Source organism: Piliocolobus tephrosceles, chromosome 14, assembly GCF_002776525.5.
Source record: "Piliocolobus tephrosceles isolate RC106 chromosome 14, ASM277652v3, whole genome shotgun sequence".
Taxonomy (NCBI): Eukaryota; Metazoa; Chordata; class Mammalia; order Primates; family Cercopithecidae; genus Piliocolobus; species Piliocolobus tephrosceles.
This window is the reverse complement of record NC_045447.1, coordinates 60,256,808-60,279,402: the sequence shown is the minus strand read 5'-3', so window position 1 is coordinate 60,279,402 and position 22,595 is coordinate 60,256,808. Positions and strand designations below refer to the sequence as shown.

The window sequence follows — 22,595 nt, the reverse complement described above, 5'->3', positions numbered from 1 at the left end:
ATGGAAAAGCAGTAGGAAAGTTTACTTTTTTAAAAGAGTTGCATGTAAGAAAAGCAAATAAACAAAGAAAAAGAAAAAAGCTGCATTTCAGTTAAGTTGATTAGAAAGAACATTTCCTTAGAATGAGCTTTGTTTTTATCTTCATTTTAAGGACACAAAGCAGAATGTGTTGCTGGTGAATAGCTTTCACTTAGGAAATGCACTAGGAGTGCATTTGCAGAGATTTTAAAATATTATTTCTAAATAATTTTAAATTATTTCTAAATAATTTTTAAATATTATTTTTATTTTTATTGATTGATTGATTGATTGATTGAGACGGAGTCTCGCTGTGCTGCCCAGGCTGGAGTGCAGTGGCTGGATCTCAGCTCACTGCAAGCTCTGCCTCCCGGGTTCACGCCATTCTCCTGTCTCAGCCTCCCGAGTAGCTGGGACTACAGGCACCCGCCTCGTCGCCTGGCTAGTTTTTTGTATTTTTTAGTAGAGACGGGGTTTCACCGTATTAGCCAGGATGGTCTCGATCTCCTGACCTCGTGATCCGCCCGTCTCAGCCTCCCAAAGTGCTGGGATTACAGGCTTGAGCCACCGCGCCCGGCCTAAATATTATTTTTAAATATTATTTCTTCTCTGGCCCCAACATACATGTCTTTCCCTAAGCCAGAGGAATGCCTGTTATTTTGCATGTCCCTGGATGTCATGCTCAGAGATACCAGAATTTAAATTATTTTGGTCGTTACTTGAATAAATACAGTCTCATAGCGTTAAGCTCAAATTGTTATTGAGTACATAATATATATTACCTCAGTCTAAATTTTACCCAAACGTGAAACTTTAGATTATATGAAACAAATTAATATACATTTATAAAAACTCTAAATTTATAATGAAAGTCCCTTTACTGAGAGAAAAACTAGCATATTAAGCACTGCTTTACTCCCCAGCTATTTTTCTAGTTGTTTTACTTTTATTATTTCATCACATTTTCAATATGACAAATAACATCACCGCCATTTTACAGATGAGGTAACTGAGGCTGAGTGAAGTGAATTAAGTGGCCTAAGCTGTAAATGGTACAGCTTTCCTGGCTCATTAGCCAGTGCCCTTCTCCATGGAGAAGTGTAGTGGTTACACCAAGACTCCTGAAAGAGGAAAAAAATCAGCAAAAAAATCAGCCACGTATTCTACAATTCTGCTATTTTGAGCTTTTCTCAAAAGGCCATATTCTTAGTTAACTCAGTTTAGTCTCAGTAAGATTGATACAGCTCCTGTGATTTGATATTCGGACTAGTAAGGGGAGCAGCTGAAAGCATTTTAGATATTAAGGAATTATTGGGCACTTCTTTCAACATCTCTGACTAATGCTCAGAATATTCATTTTCCTACAGAGTAGGGGAGTGTGATAGATGACATCATGTTTATTACAGTTTGCAGGGAATAAATGCCACAGGCCTATTGACATGATGGGGAAAGGGCTTGTCAGTGTGGCACAGCTAATATAATCTTCATCATAAACAATGGCTTCCACTTCTGGCCACATCCAATGTGTAAGGCCCTCACCTGGATCTGATATTTTCTCCTGCCCAGCATCTACCCCTCCTCTTTTTAAAACAGCATCTCAAGTGCCTTAGAGGCTTTCTTTGTTTGGGTTAATTTTATGTGATGCATAAAATTGACTGGGCCAAGTGATACCCAGATAGCTGGTTAAACATTACTTCTGTGTGCGTCTGTGAGGGTGTTTCTGCAAGAGATTAGCGTATGAATTGGCAGGCTGAGTAAAGCAGATAGCCGTCTCCAATGTGGGTATGCATCATCCAACCCACTGAGTGCCTGAACAGAATAAAAAGGCAGAGGAGAGAGCTGGGACCTTGATGATCTACTGCCCTCAATGCTCCAATTCTTAGGCCTTTGGAATTTCCAGACAGACACCAGCTTTTCTGGGTCTACAGCTTGCAGATGCCAGATCATGGGATTTCTCCGACTCCATAATTGTGTGAGCAATAACCTAATATCTTATAGTAAATCTCTCTCTCTACCTTTATACATGTAGCTTTATACAGATACAGACACACGCACGCACACATGCACACATGCACGTGCACACACACATTCTCCTATTGGTTCTATTTCTCTGGAGAGCTCTTACTAACACACCCTTTCTCCTACTGTGGGTCCATTTGATTTAGTAGGGAATGGATCCCACCCTCGGCTTCATGAGGATGCATGACTCAGGCCCATTCAGTAAGTATGCCCCACCTCCAGGCTGTAGGGCTTGCAGGGACTGGTAAGAAGCTGGGCACTTGATTCAAACTGGTGAAATGCTGAGCTTGTTGGAGGAAACACTGGAAATAGGAGTTGTCTTTCCTCTGGGGATGGTAAGCTGATGAGATGTAAGCTAAGAGCTACTGGTGGCTTTCTTGTTTACTGTACAAGGAACCTGCCTGAGAATACAACTAACTGACAGAAAAGCAAAGTTGAATGCAAGAGATACATAGAAAGAGGTAAAGGCTAAATGGTACTGCTTGAGGCCTCCTTAGATCTAGCCATTCTGAAGCTATAGGACAATTCAGTTTCATAAACTACTGTGGCTTTTCTCTTTTTTCCTTTTTGCATAAACAAACACAAGTGATTGTATAGGCTTTTATATATTCAGTCTAGTTCCAAATCCTTTTCCTCTATAATTCACTAGATTACACCTGATGCTGAATAATGAATGTGCGCAGTACACAGTGGATTTCGATAGAATGGAAAAATGGATCAGATGGAGTAGTACAGCCACCACTAAGAGAGGTGTATTTTGTGTGTGTGTGTGTGTGTGTGTGTGTGTGAGAGAGAGAGAGAGAGAATGTGTATTGGCAAAAGAAAAAGACAGTATCACATTCAAACAACAGGTTCATATGACAATTATTATTTAAATAATGAAAATCTTTGAAGCTGTCCAAGATAATTTCAGACCCCCGAAGTCCAGCACGAGATGTTCCATTCAATTTTAATCCACTGGCAACACTGAAACATCCTCCTCTGAATGTGTAAACAAGAAAGGATGAAAGGAGCCCTCACAAATGTAGGATACACCTACATGTAAGGGAAACTTTGGAAGGGTCTTTATCTACCTCAACCAAAAAGGAAGTTCAATAGACAGAGGCCTCCAAGGATTGAACAATGCTCAGTGTAGCCACATGCCAGCCCCCTGAGACTCACACTAGTGGGGCTCCCACAGGACAGGGCCAGGCTATGAAATCTCCCATGGGCAGCAAAGAGATGTGAAGAGAAGAGGTTATCAGAAAATGAAGAAAAGGACCACAGGGAATCAGTCTTTGGAAAAGCAGGGCTCAAGGTGACTGAAGACCACAGTGAGGACTGTGTTCATTTGCCCTCGGTCATCCATGCACTACTGCCACAGTTTTTCCATAGCTGGGTTCTATCTCTGCTACTGTTAACCTAGTACTTCAAGTGGACTCACTTTTCTTTCACTGCCTCGTTGCTTCTAAGCATAACTTTTGAGAAATGGGTTTATTTCTCTGGTTAAAAGTATATAACCAGTTCTATACTTTTCTAGTATATGTTAAAATAAGCATATAATCATTAAAAATGTTTGTTGTACCACCTAAGATCTTTTCAAAAGCCACAGTACTGGATGCCACTCATTGGGCAACACTAGTATATAGGACAAAGACTGGAGTTCAAGTCAAGAACAAGGGTGAGGATAAAAGTTGCTTCCCTTGAGATGCTGATATTGTCCAGGGATATCAGTTTCATCACTGCTTTCCTGAAAGCTCTACCCCTCCCCTCTGCTCAGGGCACTCCAATGTCTTTATAGTGCCCTGAGCACTATAGGGAAGATTATTTGCAAGCAAACACTGGAATTATAAAAATGAATAAAACGGTCAAATGTGGAGCTTTTAACAAGAGGTAAGTACATTATTGTTACCTCCTGTCTTCAGAAAGGGCTAAAGAATGACCAAGGAGTTCACTGCATTAACCTATCTGTAGAAGCAGTAGATACCAAATGCCATACTTATGTCACAGATGAATGGCAATTATGTATGCATAACTGAAAGTATAATTTAAAAAATTCTCTCAAGGCTTATCAGAAAACCACATTAAGCAGAACAAATCATTTGTCTTTAAAAGCCATGAACTATCTTGTCAAGTCACAAAACAGTTGCCACTTGAACTCTGGGAACAGACTTTCAAAGACAGATTTCTACAGGTTTTCTTCCATTAGAATTTTACAGACACTAATAATGACCTCACTGGATTTTCTTTTGATTCATGCTAGAAAAAAATAGACTGTAATTTAGACATTGTTTGAAGATGGACTGTAATACTATAAGACAAAACTGAAGCCACCTTATTAAAGTTTTTTTCATTCTTTAAATTTCATGTTTAGCTTCACTGTGGATAAAATATGACAGCAGTAAAACATAAAACATGGCTTTCTCTTTGAGCTGCAAGGAAAAGATGCTTTATCTATTTTGTGACTTCGGGTGGAGTAATGGTTTCTCATCCTTCTAATAATCACTCTTTATCCACTCAGCCTGCTTTATTTTTCTTCCTAGCACTTGTCACTGTGCATCACTATCTTATTTGCTGTATTTATTGTCTCTTTCCTCCACTAAATGTAAGCTCTATGAGGGCAGAGACTTTACATTAGTTATGTAGTCTCCCAGCACCTAGCAAAATGCCCAGTACACAGAAGGTGCTCGATAAAAATTTGTTAGATGAATGAATGTTGATTAATGACCAAACCTTTACAATTAGCAAACTGTCTCATTTTTCAAGCTTTACCCATCAGCTTTATATCCCAAAAATACATACTTCTTAGCCATTTGACCTTTGGCAAGTCACTCAACCACATAACTTCTAACAGGTTGTGTTTCTGTCTATAAAATGGCGACATCATTGACTGACAGGGCATTTGTGAGAATAAAATGAGGTAACATCCATGAAAGTGTTGGTTTGTCTATATTTATGTATTTATTTACTTATTTATTTTTAGTATTATTATACTTTAAGTTCTAGGGTACCTGCGCACAATGTGCAGGTTTGTTACATATGTATACATGTGCCATGTTGGTGTGCATATACCTAAAGGATTATAAATCATGCTGCTATAAAGACACATGCACGTGTATGTTTATTGTGGCACTATTCACAATAGCAAAGACTTGGAACCAACCCAAATGTCCATCAATGGTTTGTCTATCTTTGTAATCAGGTCTCTAGTCATTCATCTGTCTATGTATGAATGCAGCCTGTTGGCAAAGGATCTGGTCCACGGTAGGTGCACCATGACTGTTTACTAGTTTATCAATTTTTAATTTTAATTTTGCTATAGGAAGTAATGATTTTTCAGTTGTTGATGGCCCTGCCTAAAACCAAGGACAAGAAATCACTAGATGAAAGCATTGCCTTTATATACCTAAACTCTTGCTCTTTATATATCTTCAATATAAAGAGATTTAAAAATGGTGTTTTCTCCCATCAAGTACATTTAGAGGACAAAAATAAGAAAAGGACATCGACAAGACTGATAAGCACTAAAGTCATCTTCCTTGTCCCGCTTAAAAGGTCAGTTTCATTTTTAAGATGCTTCTCATGTACAGAAGACAGTGTTGGGAAAAGATGAGTTTGATTTTTATAAAGGTGATTTCCGAGGCACTCTTTAAAAAACACACAAACTTCTTCCCTTTCTTCCTTCCTTTCTTTTTCTTTCTTTTTACTTGCCTTTATTCATTAACTAGAATTAAATTAAGTTTTTGGTTATTTCCCACAAGCAAGATAAGTATCTAAAAAACAGATAGGTCGGAGGAGGAAAAATGGTCAATAGAAACTTTCTTAGAAGATGAAAAGGTATGTTAAATCCTCTTCAAATTATAATTTTCAAATTCTCACCACTAAGACAAAATTAATCGGTTCAACTAAAACAGAGTTGCCAATTAAAACATGGTTAACTAGGATTCTCTTAAAAAAAATCCCAAATCTTACACTGTTCATTCTAAATAAACATGCTTTTCATAGATTAGGAAAATAATTACCTATTTGCACAGGAAAATAATAAATGATGAAATCTCAACAGATAGGGTAAAGGTATACGGAATATTACCTTAGCAATTGGCTCAATCACTTCCCACTCAGTGTAAATGCTTCAGTAAGAGGTATTTTATACAAGGAAAGTTCTAAATCAAGGTTTTTACAGATTACATTTATGTAAGTATTTGTTCCCTCACTAATGGAAGATTTCCTAATATCTTTTCTAAACAATTTGTTAACCAGAGGAGAGGAAAACAAAATATTTTGTTCTAACATTCTATCGAGGATTTATAATTTATTTTACTTTTATTCTCTGATAAAGAAAAGGCTACAGGGAAACTAGCAGGTGAAAGACTTTCTAGATGTAAATGCTGCCCAAAGGAAAAAAGAACTGTGACTAGATTATTACGCATAGTATGCATCAAGGGTTAAAATTCGTATACTGAGAAACGCATGTCAAATTGCACAGATTTTAAAATTCACTTTTAGGAATTTATCATAAAGAGTTCAGATATGCACAAAGATAAACTTCAAAGGATAATCATGGCAATATTAGTTACAGAGGTAAAAAAAAAAATACAAATCCTTGTTTCCCACCGCATTCAGGCAAGTGAGACTACCCTATGGAGACAGGAGGCTGAACATCTGCGGAATTTAAACTAGGAAGCTTGGACTCAGAGATACCAAACACAGCCACGGGCAAGCATGGCGTACAGAGTGAAAATGGAGGAACTGAGAAAATGGCTGTACTAGGCCCCTCATCAAGTTGATTTCCCTGTTTTTTTCTTTTTCCTCTGGCAAAGATGGGAGCTGAGGAAGCCTGTCTGGAGGAAGCAAATGATCCCAGAGAAAAGGCCGTTGGAGATTTAAATTTGGGGCAAATAAAAAGGTTGGCCAGCCATATATTTATCCTAGAGCAGCAGTACTAACTGGAACGGGGTGGGGGTGGGCTTCCCCAAGGGATAGAGACATTTTTGATTTCCACAACTAGAGGGACATGATGCTACTGGCATCTAGTGGGTAGAGGCTAGGGAAGCTGTTAAACATCCTATAATGCATAGAATAACAAAACAGCCCTCACAACAATGAATTATCCAGCCCCAAATGTCAGTAGTGCCACTGTTAAGAAACCCTGTAATAGAGTGAAGCCCACAGTTCACACCTGTCCCATGTCCCCATCACTCACACAGGACATCCGAAGGCTCTTTTGGGCTTTACCCTCAAATATGATTGGCTTGCCTTTACCAGACACTTGAGGAAAGGCCTCACAATGAAAGTCAGAGACAAAAGCACACAAACACCAACCAAACAACTGAATAAGAAAAAATGCATTGGAGAAAACAGAAACCATTAAAAAAAAAAAAAACGTAAAAAGAAAAACTGTAATTGATACAACCCAATCTGAAATACAGTTTGGCAATATCTAGCAAAGTTGAAGTTAAATCCACCTGAAACCCAGCAATTCTGCTTGTAGGGATTTATCTTAGAGGAATTCTTGCACATGTCACTAGGAGACACGCACAGATTATTCATAGCAGCATTGCTTGTTAGTAGCGGAAAAACAAAACAAAACAAAAAAAACCTAGAAAAAATCTAACCCTTCACCAAAAGAGAATGGATAGATTAATTATAGACTATTCGTATAACTGAATGCCAAAATCACTTAAAATGAATGACTTAGAGCTAAGTATTTCAATACAGATATACTTCATAAATATAATGTTGACTTAAGGAAAGCAAATTACAGGAGACCACATGCATTAAAACACTATACAAAGTTAATAAGCTTTGAATAAATACATGCAACAACTTTACCATATCTCCTTTAAGGCAGGGGTCCCCAACCCCTGGACTGTGGACCAGTACCAGTCTGCGGCCTGTTAGGAACCAGGCTGCACAGCAGGAGGTGGGCAGCAGGTGAGTGAACATTACTGCTTGAGCTTTGCCTCCTGTCAAATCAGTGGTGGCATTAGATTCTCATAGGAGCAGGAACCCTATTGTGAACTGTGCATGTGAGGGATCTAGGTTGTGTATTCCTTATGAGAATCTAATGCCTGATGATCTGAGGTGGAACAATTTCATCGCAAAACCATCCTCCCCACACCCCTGAGCCCCAATCTCTGTCTGTGGAAAAATTGTCTTCCACGAAACCGGTCCCTGTGTCCAAAAAGGTTTGGGACTGTTGCTTTAAGGATTCATACTTGTCTACCAAATCTATAAGGCAATACATTTTAGTTATCCTCCAGACTCAAGATGGAGGTCACCTCTGGGAGGCTGGCAGGAAGAAAAGTAACTGGAATGTGTATTCAGATAACTTTGAGTATGTGATGTTTTATTTCTTAAGCTGCATTTTGGGTGTACTGGTGTCTGCTATATTATTCTTCTATATCTTTTGTATGTTTTAAATTGCATTAAATAAAATCTATTTTTAATACCATCAGAAAGATAAAAGAAAATACTGCATCCAGTAAAAAGTAATGTCTCATTCATGATGTAGGAATTTAATTCCACAAACATGGTAGTTCTAAGAAAATCTAATGTAGTAAAGCTATTATATTCTTTAAAATATAAAATTAAAATGTATAGGCTTTCCTTAAAAAGTTTGTAATTTAATTTCAAATATATAATTTAAATTTAATCTTAATGGCATCATTTTAGAATTTTTTCTTTTCTAATAACTAGGTATATAAGGTAACTTTGTCATGTACATGGTTTGAAAATTTTATAATAGATCTCAATATGTTATATGCCATGTCGAGCTATTTTCTTGTAAGTGTTCTTAATACTAAGCACTGGGGTAAATTAATTGCTAAAAAGTGTAACATTATATTTGAAATATTTAGCAGTTATGATCCACAGTAATAATTCTAGGAAATTAAAAAAACAACATGTTAGCCAATGTTTTAATCAATATATTAAGAACCTATACAAGTGATTGCATCAATGGCTTTTGAAATTGAAATAACAACTTCTGAAATTATTTTAAAAATATCTAAGAACATATGGACACATGATGGGGAACAACACACACTGGGGCCTGCTGGGGGTGCAGTGGGATGGACAGCATCAGTAAAAATAGCTAATGTATGCTGGGCTTAATCAACCCAGGTGATGGGTTGATCTGTGCAGCAAATCACCATGGCGCATGTTTACCTACGTAACAAACCGGCACATTCTGCATATGTACCTCAGAATTTAAAATAAAAATTGAATACAAAAAATATTTTCCTTGGCACTAATTTGTTCTAACCAGAGAACTAATTTAGGAATTGAGAAAAGCATAAAAAGTATCTGTCCTTTTTAATTGCATAAATAAGTGATACAAAAACAGTTCTGAGTGAGTTCTGTAATTAAGTATTACAATTTCCTTACACTGGCTTCACTAAATTATCATTTTGTCAGTTTAGAAATATTGTATTATTATACCAAGTAGTGAAACATTTAAAAATACACATTTAGCAGGTTAAAATAATCATGTTCATCTTTTAAAGAAAAAGATCCTCAAAGAAGACACAATTCATACTTTCCATTTTTCATTGACATCATTAAGTACTCATTTAAATTAGTTTTGGAAACTGAAATAACTTTACATTTTTTGATATGGTGGCAAAGTTCACCTGAAAAAACAATTTCTAAACTAATCATTCCTTCATACATGGTGTGTTCCCTCTAAAAGTGAAAACTCTATACTTCTAATATATATAAATATATATTAAGATCATGGCCAATGACAAAACAAAGCAAAGCAAAAATGAACAAAAATGTTTTGATATGGAAACATTTTTATGAAATTAAATTTCTCCGGCTAGTTATTGAAATTTATCTTCTTTAAATGATTTAAGTTTATTCTAGCAAGTGCCTCTAAGGTGGAGATGCTAATGCAGGTTGAGCATCCCTAATCCGAAAATCCAAAATCTGAAGTACTCCAAAATCCAAAACTTTTTCAGCATAGACATGATGCCATATGTGAAAAATTCCATACCTGACCTCATGTAACAGTTCTCAGTCAAATTGCAGCCAAAACTTTGTTTCATGCAAAAAATTAACAAAAATATTGTATAAAATCACCTTCAGGCTACGTGTATATGAAATATAAATAAACTTGATGTTGAGACTTGGGGTCTAATCCAAGACACATCGTTATATATATATGCAAATATTTCATATTCCAAACCAAAAAAATCTGAAATCCAAAACACTTCTGGTTCTAAGCATTTTGGATAAGGGATAGTCAATCTGTATAGCTGTGTCTACCAAAATAAAATGGTAACCAGGAAGGCCTCCAAAATTAGATTTGTAAAATCTCCTTCAGCTCTAGTATTTCATTTGCTCATCCCTTCACCTTTAGTGACTTCAGTCCTTCATTTGTTCACTCCTTTTAGACACTTCCTATGTGCCATGCAGTGTGCACACTGAGGATATAAAGAGAAACAAAAGAAATTTGCTTTGGCTATAGTATATCAGTATGAAAGGTGTGAAGGGATCACAAACTCAAATCTCAAATACGTATCGAATTCACTCTCTGTGTTACAGAAGGAAAGGAATCCTGCCTAGGTGACATGGACCCACCCATAGAGACCTTTTGTATGGGAATTGTACCACTGCCGTAGCACTTTGCTCACAAAGTATGGCATATCACACTTCCATTCATTTACAGTGGAAGACATGGAGGCACAGAGAGGTGAGAGAACTTGTCAAAAGTCACAGAGCAAGTTAGAAGGCCAAAATCAGAATATATGGTCTATTGTAATATTTTCAACAAATGTATTGAGAACTTGACAGGTGTCTGGCTTAGAACCAGGAATGGGGACTACAAAGATGAATAAGATGGAGTTCCTGCCTAGAGGTGCTTATGCTCTGGTGCTGGCAGTTCCCAGACTCGGGGGTTCTGGGAATTGCTATAACAGCTGATTGTCTTGGCACCTACTGCTGGGTCTCTGAGTACTGTGTTAGCACATAAACAGACGTGGAACTGCATGGAGACCAGAACGCCTGGCAAAGTAAACATGGGGAAACAAATTCAGTGTGGCTGTAATCTGTAAAATGCAAATTCAAAAAAGAATTTGTTTCTACCTATCCATCTTGCAAAAGTCTTAAAAACACTCAAAGTGGAGAAATTGACCCTCTCATCCACTGTGGTTGGAAATAAAAATTTTGTGTTTAGATACCGAAGTTGCAGCATTTTGTACAAGCTTATAACCAGGAACAACAATATGTTCAACAGTAAGTGAATAATGTTTCACTAAATTAAGGTTATATTCATGCAATATTATGATGCATGAGGCAGTTTCTTAAGATTACTTAATGACCTGGGAAAATATTCATCATCCAATGTTAATTAGAAAACTAGGATATTAAGCTATACATGGCATGCTTTTTCTAAAAATACTTTTCTAAAAATACAGTATGCATGTATATCTGTATCACAAGCACTGGAAAGAAATGTATCAAATTATATACCATGGAATACTATGCAGCCATAAAAAGGGATGAGTTCGTGTCCTTTGTAGGGACATGGATGAAGCTGGAAACCATCATTCTCAGCAAACTATTGCAAGAACAGAAAACCAAACACCGCATGTTCTCAATGAGATCACTTGGACTCTGGAAGGGGAACATCACACACCAGGGCCTATTATGGGGAGGCGGGAGGAGGGAGGGATGGCATTGGGAGTTATACTTGATGTAAATGATGAGTTGATGGGTGCTGACGAGTTGATGGGTACAGCACACCAACTTGGCACAAGTATACATATGTAACAAACCTGCACGTTGTGCACATGTACCCTAGAACTTAAAGTATTATTAAAAAAAAGGCACCAAAAAAAAAAAAAAAACAAAAAGAAAAAAGAAATGTATCAAATTAATACTTGTGATTATTTCTGGGTGGCAGTATTACAGATGATTTTTATTTTTCTCCTTTGTATATTTTCCAAATTTTCTGCAAGGAGATTTCATTAATTTAGTAATTTGAAAAAATAAAAGTAAGTCAATTTTTTTTTTTTCTGACTAGATGATTCTCTGAAATAAACTAACTGCTCCTGACTGGTTTCAGGACATTAATGACTCAGCCCTTCTGGTTAGGACACACGGATGCACTAGAGAGGTCCTGAGACCTGAGCTCCATGATCCAGACTTGTTTTGCTGCTTACTGGCTGTGTCTTTCTGGGCAACACAGTTCTGAGCCTCTGTAATTGTATTCGTAAAATGTGGCAATTGATGTCTGCCTCATAGATGAAGTTTAAAGATAGCATAAGAAAAATGCTTTGAAAGGTACTATATAAATGCAAGTTATGTCTCACCTGAGACATAGATAAAACAGTACACACTCGAATCCCAAATGACCAACTTCTTGGCTTTATGACATCACTTAAATGACAGAACATCTTTGAGCCTTAGCCTCATAATTTGTCAAGTAGAGATATTACTGGCTTTTTCAGAAGGTGGGTGTGAACTAAACACCTTATGTGGGACTCAGTAAATGTTTGCTTTCTTCCTTTCTTAGGCTCTGTCTTTCACCACTCTGCTCTTACTCTGAAACAAGGATTCTAAAAAATGCTCTAGCATCAGCACTTTCTATTCTAATTTTAAAGCATATTATTTACTTTGTTTTTTTTGATATGTTAAAAATGTATGGACTCTTTTTCCTTTCTCCACCCTTTTATGGTTTGGACCAATAGCAAACACAAAGTAAGCAGAACTTGGCAAAATCAATGTGAGGACTGTGGACAAATTTTATGGGGTCATTTGAGCCTGAAGTCTTCCACAGAAAGCTCTGAAACTCTAAGCACTTTACATTAGGGCAGGAAGAGTAGGAAGGGTGAGAATGTCCTTGCTTTGGTAGGCTGAAATTATTTCAGCAATTAGATCTCCTTAGATTCTAGATTTATCTAAATATACCTGTGACATTCTGTAAATGTGCAGAACTCAGAATTTCTCAGGCTTGGTTTCTGTAGTGTCAATTGACAACCACATGTCTTGAAGTTTTGTTTCTTTTAATTAACCTTCTCCATTTTCAAATCAATTTTCTCACTTCCTCATGGTGTTACTGCTATTTTAAGGAATGCAGACCAAAGGGATCAACATTTTAAGACTCCAAAGGTTCGTATGCCAAGCCTGGAACTTTGCACACAAATAGATATCCAAGCACATTCGCTGTTCATTCTGTACACCCTAACTTAAAAATTCAAAGTCTAAGATTAAAGTATCAGAGGATTGAGTCCTAAGTTACTATTTGAAATCTGGTTCACCTTGTACAAGAATCTTTTCTTGTGGGAATGTTGAAGATTTTTGAGAAAGAGAACAACCCACTGAAGGCCCTCCCTGTTTAGGGAAGATTAACCTGTTAGGTGCTAGTAGATTGATCGACGGAGATGATCTGCATGTGCCATGATTGTGAAGACAGATTAAAAAGGAAGAGGCAGATAAAAGACATATTGTAGCAGAATCTGCTAGTGCCCAGTCCATTTTTCCAGAGTCTTAGCACTTCACTGTGTTCTGGTTGATTTCTAACTGCCAGTGTCTACCCACCTTTAGTTGAGTGCTAACGAATTCACAGCCCTATGCCAAGCAGCACTCAGTCAATGACTGATAGGAGTTGATACCTAAACACTCCAGCTCCCTTGCCCTTTGGGTGGAAGAACTCTGAGCTGTGTTGTATTAGTTTTCTATTGCTGCTGTAAAAAAACTACCACAAACTAAAGAGGCCTAAGGAAACATGAATTTATTACTGAATAGTTCTGGAGGTCGTAAGTTTGAAACAGACCTTATTGGGCTAAAATAAAGATGCAGGTTTGAAGTTAGCACACTGTTGCTTTGAAGGATGCTGACCAACCTTCTGGTACAAGTAGACCCAAGCTGTGGCCAGCTTATTCTCTGAAGGAGCCTTCTTGAACTCCTCTTCCCTTTATAATCAAAACCAAGACAGGAGAATGTGGTGCTGAAAATTCCTCCACACTATGCTGAAATCAATCATAACAGGCCTCATCTTAATCCCACTTAATTTAATCCTGCTATTTAATTTAATCCATCTAACTTAATCCCACTTTGGCACAATCCGAATCTAGAATACTTGAGTCAAATCATTGAATACTCCAAGACTAGCAGAAGCCTACCCTGGATGGAAAAGGATAACAAAGTCACAAGGTACATAAAGTCAGAATCTCTTGTTTTTCGTTCTGGCTATAAATAACCACATGATCTTAGACTAATCACGTAATCTCTCTCTGACCGATTTCATTTCTTCATGTAAAGACAGAATTAATAAAACTTACTCCTTTTTGGAGAGATTTCAGAGTTAAATGGAAAACTCTGTCATCTTGCTTTGAGTTCTAATACAATAGCACTAATCATGATGATTCAAAGGACAGTAAACCTTTTGTTTTTCCCATGAATGCAGGTTTTAGTCAAATGCTAGCCAAGTATTCTCTGTACACATGATGCTCCTAAAATATTTATTGTTTTTGATAATGAAGAATAATGTCTTATGCAAAGTAATCTATTCACAAACCTTCTCCCAGTTGGAACTGATATATGTTGAGCCATCTCAGTTATTCTGATAAAGCCCCTCACTACATTTGTATCTAACTTCATCAGAAACAAATGATCTTCTCGATACACTTTGGAGAGTTCTGCAAGATTTAACAATGGATGGTGACTTGTTGCACAACACAACACTTGACTTTTTGCTCTATTTTAAATTACATTTGAGTATTTTTTATTGAGAATCTATTAAATCTAGGGCTCCAAGAACTGGTCTTCCAGTAGTTTACGTAACAATAGCTAGAACAATAACCTATATCTGCATCTTGCATTACAGTTGGCAGTGGCTTCCTGTAGTTAGATGTTGCCCAAACTTCAGTCATTTTTATAACAACAGCATGATATTTTGCCATATTTTCTTAATTTATGTTTTACTATTTACCAAGTGTTTTACCTTAAATTGACTTACCTTTTAAAATGTAAATGTTTATTTAAAAAGTGAACTTCATGTCACTACCATACCTAGAAAACCAATATTGTTTGCCATAAATAGAAAATAAATAATTCATTGATTTAGCCATTCCATAAAGTATACATATAGCAAAACATCGTGTTCTGCACCACAAATATATACATTTATATTTGCAAATAAAAAATAATAATTTTTGAAAAGAAAGCAAATAAATGCAATGCAACAAAAACAAAACAATATTGTTCAGTTTCTGCCTGATACTGTTGTTGGGTAAAGGTTCCTGAGCTTGAGATACATTCTTCTGTGTTTGTGTGTGTAAGTGTGTGTGCCAGAGAGAAAGACAGAGAGAGAGAGAGACTTGCATATCTTATATGAAATTTAGAGACAGCTCTACACTGAGACTTTTAGTGAATTACTTAGATTTTTGGAAAGGATATGATGGATTAGAATCTTAGCAAGCAGTGCAGATACTGTATCCATTTTACAGATGATAAAGCTAGGGCTCAGAGAGATTACCATGACTTATTCCTTGAATACTCAATAAATGGCAGGGCTGGGCTTCAAACACAAGCCTTTTCATTCCAAATCCTGTGCTTTCTCTAATGCACTCAAACCTTCTTGGAGTGAGAGGGGTTGCAGAGTGCTTAGATGAAGCACACTGAAGATCCATTCCCTCTGTCATTTATAATCTGGTCAAGGAGATGAGAGGGACCAAAGTCATAGATTTAAGTCGTTTCAAGAGAAAGTAGAAAAGTATATTTTGAGATAATTGGCACAAAGAATAATGGTGAAAATATTTAGCAAGTGAGCTCACTATAATTTGGACTATTAGGGGAGACTTTCTGGAAGAAGCAAGATTAAAACTCTTGTGTTGAAGGGTGAATAAAATTAGATGAATTGAAGATAGAGGTGAAGCCATTTCAAGTGATAACAGCACTTGATCAGAATAATAAAAAATGTCAAAGCTCTGTCTTGGTTCACTGCAGATACGGGAAAATGTGTATATATGACAGGAAGTACTATGGCTACATTTTAGAGTCTTATGTGCTATAAAGTAGAATGAATCACTATTTTGTAATCCTTAAAAATATACTATTTCCCTCAAAATATGTACGATTCAGCAAACTATCTACAGGGCTTTTTCTCCTAAGGAAATAATGATGGATATATACTAATACTTGCAAGAATGTGTCTCATCCTAGCAGGGCAATTGGAAATAACTCCAGTGTTTGATCATATGGGGCTTAGTTACATAAAATTAACTACACCAATACTGGGGACCCTGTGCAATCTCCAGAAAAGATTTCAACCTTTGCTACTAAAATGTGGTCTGTGGACTAATATTGTCACCTTTACCTGGAACTTGTTTAGATTCAGTTTCTGATGCAGTAGATCTGGGGGAGGGCCTGAGATTCTGCATTTCCAACAAGTTACCCAGTGATCTGCACATGCATTAACATTTGAGAAGCAGAGGCACATGATTAATGACATGGAGATATTTGCAATTAAATGAAACAGGCTGATTTCATAAGAATTAGTTCCATATGATACTATATTGGTAAATTTTAAAAATATGCATACATTCACACGTAAGAGAAGGAAATAGGGAAAGAGAGAGAGAGTGTGTATGTGTGTATGTGCAAGACAGACAGATGGGAAGAATATATATTAAAATACCAACAGTGGTGGAATTACTGGAAATTATTTAAAGTTTTTTTCTGTGTTTGTGTATTTGCATCTACCATGAACATTCATGCCTCTTTCAAAATACAAATAATAAAACTATATTTTCAATTCCTTCTCTGTTTTCAGAATTTTACTGAGTTCTTTCTGGAAAAATAAACAGGAACCCAGAGGCTGAACTGGAAGAAAATAACTTACAGGGATTTAATCAATGTAACAAGAAATTGTCAGAAGAAAGAAAGACTTATAAGATAAGAATTTTCCACTAAGTGTGAAGTAAGTCTATGTAACCTTCACGTCCCTAGTGCTCTCGGACTTTATTTTAAAAACAAAACTTTTTTTTTTTTTTTAAAGTAAGGCTATAAAACTCCAGAAGCATAGACATTTTCAAGACTGCCAACTGGGAAAGTACTTTCAGGATGAAACAGATCGGTTTCCCTTAACAAGTATTTTTAGTGGTTTTACTCTGAGTTCTGGTTGGGAATATTCCAGCAATGTCACTTAGAAGTTGAAAGAGGACCCAGCTGCTTTGTCAGAATGATTCTTTGCCTGCCTTCTCCCTTGGAAAATTTACCTTAATCTTTATTCATTTCTGTGAGTTGTCCCCATTTGGGTGATCCCTTTGTTCTCAGCATATGATGTTGAGAACAGCTTCACTATTTTTTTGCTGCTAGGATGTTTAGGCAATGGAAGTAAGTTAAGATGATTAAATGAGATAATGCAAATAAAACATTTATTATAAAGGAAATAGTTAAAAGGTTGACTGATTGGGAACTGGCGTTGTGGTGTGACTATGGGGACTCCCCAGGGAAATATCAACTGCCCCCGAACAGAACTGAAGAAGTAGCTGTTCAAGCACCTGTGGGTATTGAACTGGGAGTGGCATCTGAGGCACCGGGTGGTTGGGGCTGTGATAGACCAAGGGCTGATCATGCAGCACCACCTCAAGAAGGGGGCATCCAGTGCACGTACCAACATTACTCTGTCTGGTAAGAAGCGCAGAAAACTTCTCCAGCAGATCCAGCTTGCCTGGAAAGAGAAAGCAGCCATGGAAGTGGAAGCCCCTCAAAACTATCCAGGACTAGTGAACCACAGCTCAAAAGGCAAAAAAGGACAAAAGTCCCCTAGGATGTAGAAATGAAGGACCTTGAAGATGCGAGCGAAAACTCTTCCTCTAGAAGATTCTCAACTGGATCCAGAAGGACTCAGTGGTTGTTTTAGAGGACTTTGGCAAAGGCAGTGCCCCTTTTCACCAGATTTCCTCCTCCCTAATCCTCCCATAGAAGGATGTCTTTGGGAGGGAAGAGGGTACAGAAGATTAGAGAAGAGCGTCTTTACAAGTCAACTCCATTTGTAATAAAGCCCTAGCACTCTGAAAATAATTTTTTGACTGATTAATTCATCATTCAACAACTGTGTACCATGTGACCATCATCTACCCCTATGGGCAGAGGATGCAGATGATCCCAGACTTGTTTCCTTACCTCAAGATGCTTTCAGGTAAGGGGATATAACCAAGGAAACACAAGTACCCTGCAGTGTCACAAGTGCCACGACAAGGAGAGGGCCAGGTATCACAGGGGCAAATAAGAGGAGTACTAGCCCCATCAAGGGGGTGGTGGTGGTAAAGAAATCTTCCTCATTGAAATGACATCTGCTTTGAAATTTGATGGACCAGTAGGTTTTGGCCAGGAATAGCTGGGAAGTTCCAGACAGTGGGAATAACACATTTGCACGTTCAAATACGAGAAAGAACACAAATGTTCAGGTGCTCAACAAACTAAAAGTGCTAGGATATGAGTGTGGGGTAGAGGGTGGGGGCAGTAGAAAGAAGGAAAATAATATGAGGTATCTGTAGAGCCTGGTCATGAATGGGCCTTGTCAGCCATGCGGAGGAAGTTTCACTTCATCCAAAGGGCTGCGGGAAAGATTAGGGTCAAATATGGTATCATGGGGGTTTTAGGCAGATTGCTCTGGGCACAGGTGGAGAAAGACTGGAGACAAGCCAGGAGGACTGCAAATCAGCCAGCTGGGAGGCTGCTACAGGAACACAGGGAGAGATGATCCTATCCTCAAGCCAATGGAAATGGATGACTATATATGAAAAGAGACTGGTGATTAACTGGAAGTTGGGAGATGATGGAACAGACCCAGAGAATGTACTTAATAAATGCCCATTTTCTTCTTTACATCTCCACAGATATCTATTGGCCACTTCAGGCCAAGGAAAGATTAACCCAGTAGTAGTAGAAAAAATATTTTCTAGAAGCAAAATAACTGTGTGCTTAGCAGTTCTCTAAGTAAGGTCTGGGAATTCTTGAGGGTCACTGCATTTCTATTTGAGGGGTCTATGAGGTCACAACTATTTTCACAACAATTCTAAGATGCTGTTTGCCTTTTTTGCTTTTATTTTTTCACAAACATGCAGTGGATTCTTCCAGAGGCTACGTGATGTGTGATAATGCAATTGCTGTGACGGCTAAAGTTATATGTGCTTGGATTTTCTTGAGCTTTAAATTGTCCCAGTTTTAATTTCAAATAGAGTAAATACAGAAAGATATAGTCTCCATAACAAAAGCTCTTTGGGGTCCTCAATAATGCTTAAGAGTGTAAAAGAAACCTGAAGCCACAAAATTTGACAAACAATGCCATAAATATTTAAAGAAAAATTTAAAGGCATCCACTACTAAGAGCTTAAACAAATTATGAGTGAGGATAAACTCTACTGATTGAGGAGCCTAATTCTTATCTTAGTTTTGTTGTCCTTTCAAATCTGAGCCGTTGTTGGCTTAATATAAAGATAATGCCTGGGATTTCATTTCTAGAAGAACACATCCAACTAACAAAATCAAAGCACATACCATACAATGTACTAAGTAGAAATATGAAATCCATATATGCGATTCTGAATATACTTTGTTCTTTAAACTTATTTTTAAAGTTGGAAAACAGAGTCACTGAGTAATACTCATATCTTAGAACAAAATCTCTGTTGTGTAGGCAGAAAAGCAAAATAGAAGCGACAGTGTGGGCAAGTGGAAAATAACACAGTGAGGAGAAATGTTGCAAACTAGACTCAGAACCAGAGCTGTAAATGCAAGTTGCCAACCCAAAAGGACTTCAGGATCCCCTACGAACCATTATTTCAAAAAACAAGGGCAGTTGGCTAGCAAATCAAGCATAAACCTGGTAGTCATCCACACATCATTTGAAGAGGCCTGGAGACAGTGGAGGACACTTTTCTGTGCCCCTGAACAATACCAAAGTGGCTGCCCTTCCAAGAGGTCATCAGGTGTCTCAGCACAAAAAGTCTGGGGAAGGTCAGGATAAGAGCAATACAGAAAACAGCCCCAGAGACCGAAGGCAGAGTTCCACACTTAGGACGAGGATTCCATATGGCTGTTAGGAATGTGATGTGGCTAGTACATTGGAGGAACTGAACGCTTAATTTTATTTCATTTTCACTAACATAAATAGAAAGAGCCATGAGTCTAGTAATGACCATACTCGAGAATTCTATTCCAGAACTTTAGTGAAATGATCTTCCCAACCTCTGGAGAGTCAACTCTAAGATCTCCCATCATGGCGCAAGATGGGTTTGAATGTACTCTTCAGGTAAACACGTATGTGAAATCCTTGTCTCCCACCAAAACCCACTCAGCTTCCTAGGACATCTGCCAGCAAAGCCAGCTAGTTCTCCTTGGGGAGTTTGGAATAGGAGCTTAGTAAAGAGGGAAGCAGAGCAGACAAAGGAGAGGCAGGAGTCTTGCCTGCTACCCCATGTGACCTGGCCCTGAGCTATCTTCCGAATTCTTTTCCTGATACGTAACTGCTTGTTAGTGTGCTCCAGCGACACACACCCCCTAGTTCTTCCTTGAATATATCAAGCAAGTTCCCACCTCATGGTCTGTTGTGTTTATTTACTTCCTTCTTATCCTGGAATGCTCTTTCTCTGGATCAGGGTTTCTTAACTTCAGTGCTAGTGACATTTTAAGCTGGATAATTCTTTGCTACAGGGACCTGCCCTCTGCAGCACAGGGTGTTTAGCAGCATCCTTGTTCTCTATCCACCAGATGCCAGTACCATCCCTTCCCCCAGTTGTGACAATTAAAAACTTCTCCAGACATCAAACATCCCTGGAGAGGCAGAGTCACCCTGGTTAAGAATCACTGCCCTAGATATCTGCATGATTCACTTTCTCACTTAATTTAGTTCTGTACTCAGATGTCACCTCCAGGGAATCTTTTTCAAAACCTTGTACCTCTCTGTCCCCTTTCCCTGTTTTACTTTTCTTCCCAGTATTTATCACTAGCTAACATTATATCAGATACTTCTTTGTTTCTTGTTTCTTTGCCTGCTTTGTTTACTGCTGTATCCTAGCACCTAGTATCTAGTTGATTGTTAGATGCTTTATAAATATTTATTGAATGAAGGAAGGAAGTACCTGCGCCATTTGTAAAGTCAAGAGACAGGAAGTTTTCATTCTGGGAGAATGGACACACGTCACCAGGAGAAAAGCTTTAACTCAATTTAGCTATTAAAATCTGTATTGGTTGTTACATAACAATGATAAGGCTTTAGGGCATTTTCTAATAGTGGGCATACTTTTACTCACCTTCTCTAAAATTATGCTTTGAATGCAAAAATAAGTTATAATTTTAAATGTATTTGTCAACCACTTTTATAAATAGTATGCAATTTTGAGACCTAAAACTGTGGTCATGTCATATCATCAAGAATCTATGTTCTTACCTGATTTTAACATTGATGTCTCTTTGCCATTGTGCAAAAGACATTTTGATAATGAGAAGAAGGCCTGATGAAAGGCCTACATTTTCCTTCATGGTTATAAATTGAAAATGTGTTTCCAAGAGGTTTTTATTAGCATTACTGTGTATAAGCCTATCATTTCAGTAACTCCAGCCCTAGGAATTGTGCTGAAGTCCTTACTTACTTATAAGATTGAGGCTTTTCACCCCTGATGATTTGTTATAATCTTTCTGAATTCCTCAAGAATACTAGACTAATTTATAAGATGCTGACTTTCTTCTGGAAAGAAGTATAAATATTCAAAAGAAATTACAGGCACCAAGTAAATTGCACATTTTGGAGAATAAAGGGAGAATATCCCCTAGGTGTTGGTAGATGGTCAGAGTATTCTCCTACAACCTGGATCTAGCCAATTATTAAATGAAGTCCCATAACACCTCAGCTCCTAAAAATCTGCAGGGACTAAGAACTTCTGAATATATTAACTAGAATTTTTTAAAGTTAAGTAATTCTACTTTCACATTTTCAAGGTTTTTACTGATGAAAGTCTTTCTACAACAACACACACTGCTATCCTTTTTAATAATAGAAAATCTGAAACTCTGTGTGTGTGTGTGTGTGTGTGTGTGCGTATGTGACCTATGGCCACCCTTTGTGAAGCTGTGCATATGCACAAACAAGGGTGGGTGCAAGTCTCAGAATTAGGTCCCCAAGGGTGGCCCTACAATTTGATTCCTCTTCCAGATGGGGTGCAGCCCTCGCAGAACCATAAAGGCAGCATCCCAAGCCTGCTTTGTAAAAAACTGACTGCTGAATCAAAAGACCAAGAGCATCCCTTCTCTTTCAGGGTTCTTTTGATTCTTAAAAATAAAATAAAATAAAATAAAATAAAATAAAATAAAATAAATCACCATCTTTACTTCTGTTTCTAGAGTCTCAACTTTTCACTAGTCCTGTAAACCTTGTTTGTGATTTCTACAGTCAGCCATTTTGGCAGCCCACAACACTTGCCTTTTCCCTTTCACTATTTGAATGGAGGAGGAGCATTCCTTATGAGTCATTTGAGAATTACAAGAATGTTTGTGTGTATATCTATTTAAGGTATACAACATGATGTTATGAAATACATACATAGAGTAAAATGGTCATCACAGTG

General features: G+C 37.5%; 1 protein-coding gene and 1 pseudogene across 4 annotated transcripts in view; one reads left to right on the top strand and one right to left on the bottom strand.

The window, feature by feature from the left end:
* The window catches only part of SLC24A2 (solute carrier family 24 member 2), a 276,630-nt gene that overhangs the window by 181,625 nt on the left and 72,410 nt on the right, over positions 1 to 22,595 (bottom strand). The window lies entirely within an intron of this gene.
* LOC111524742 lies at positions 17,463 to 17,890 on the top strand (annotated as a pseudogene).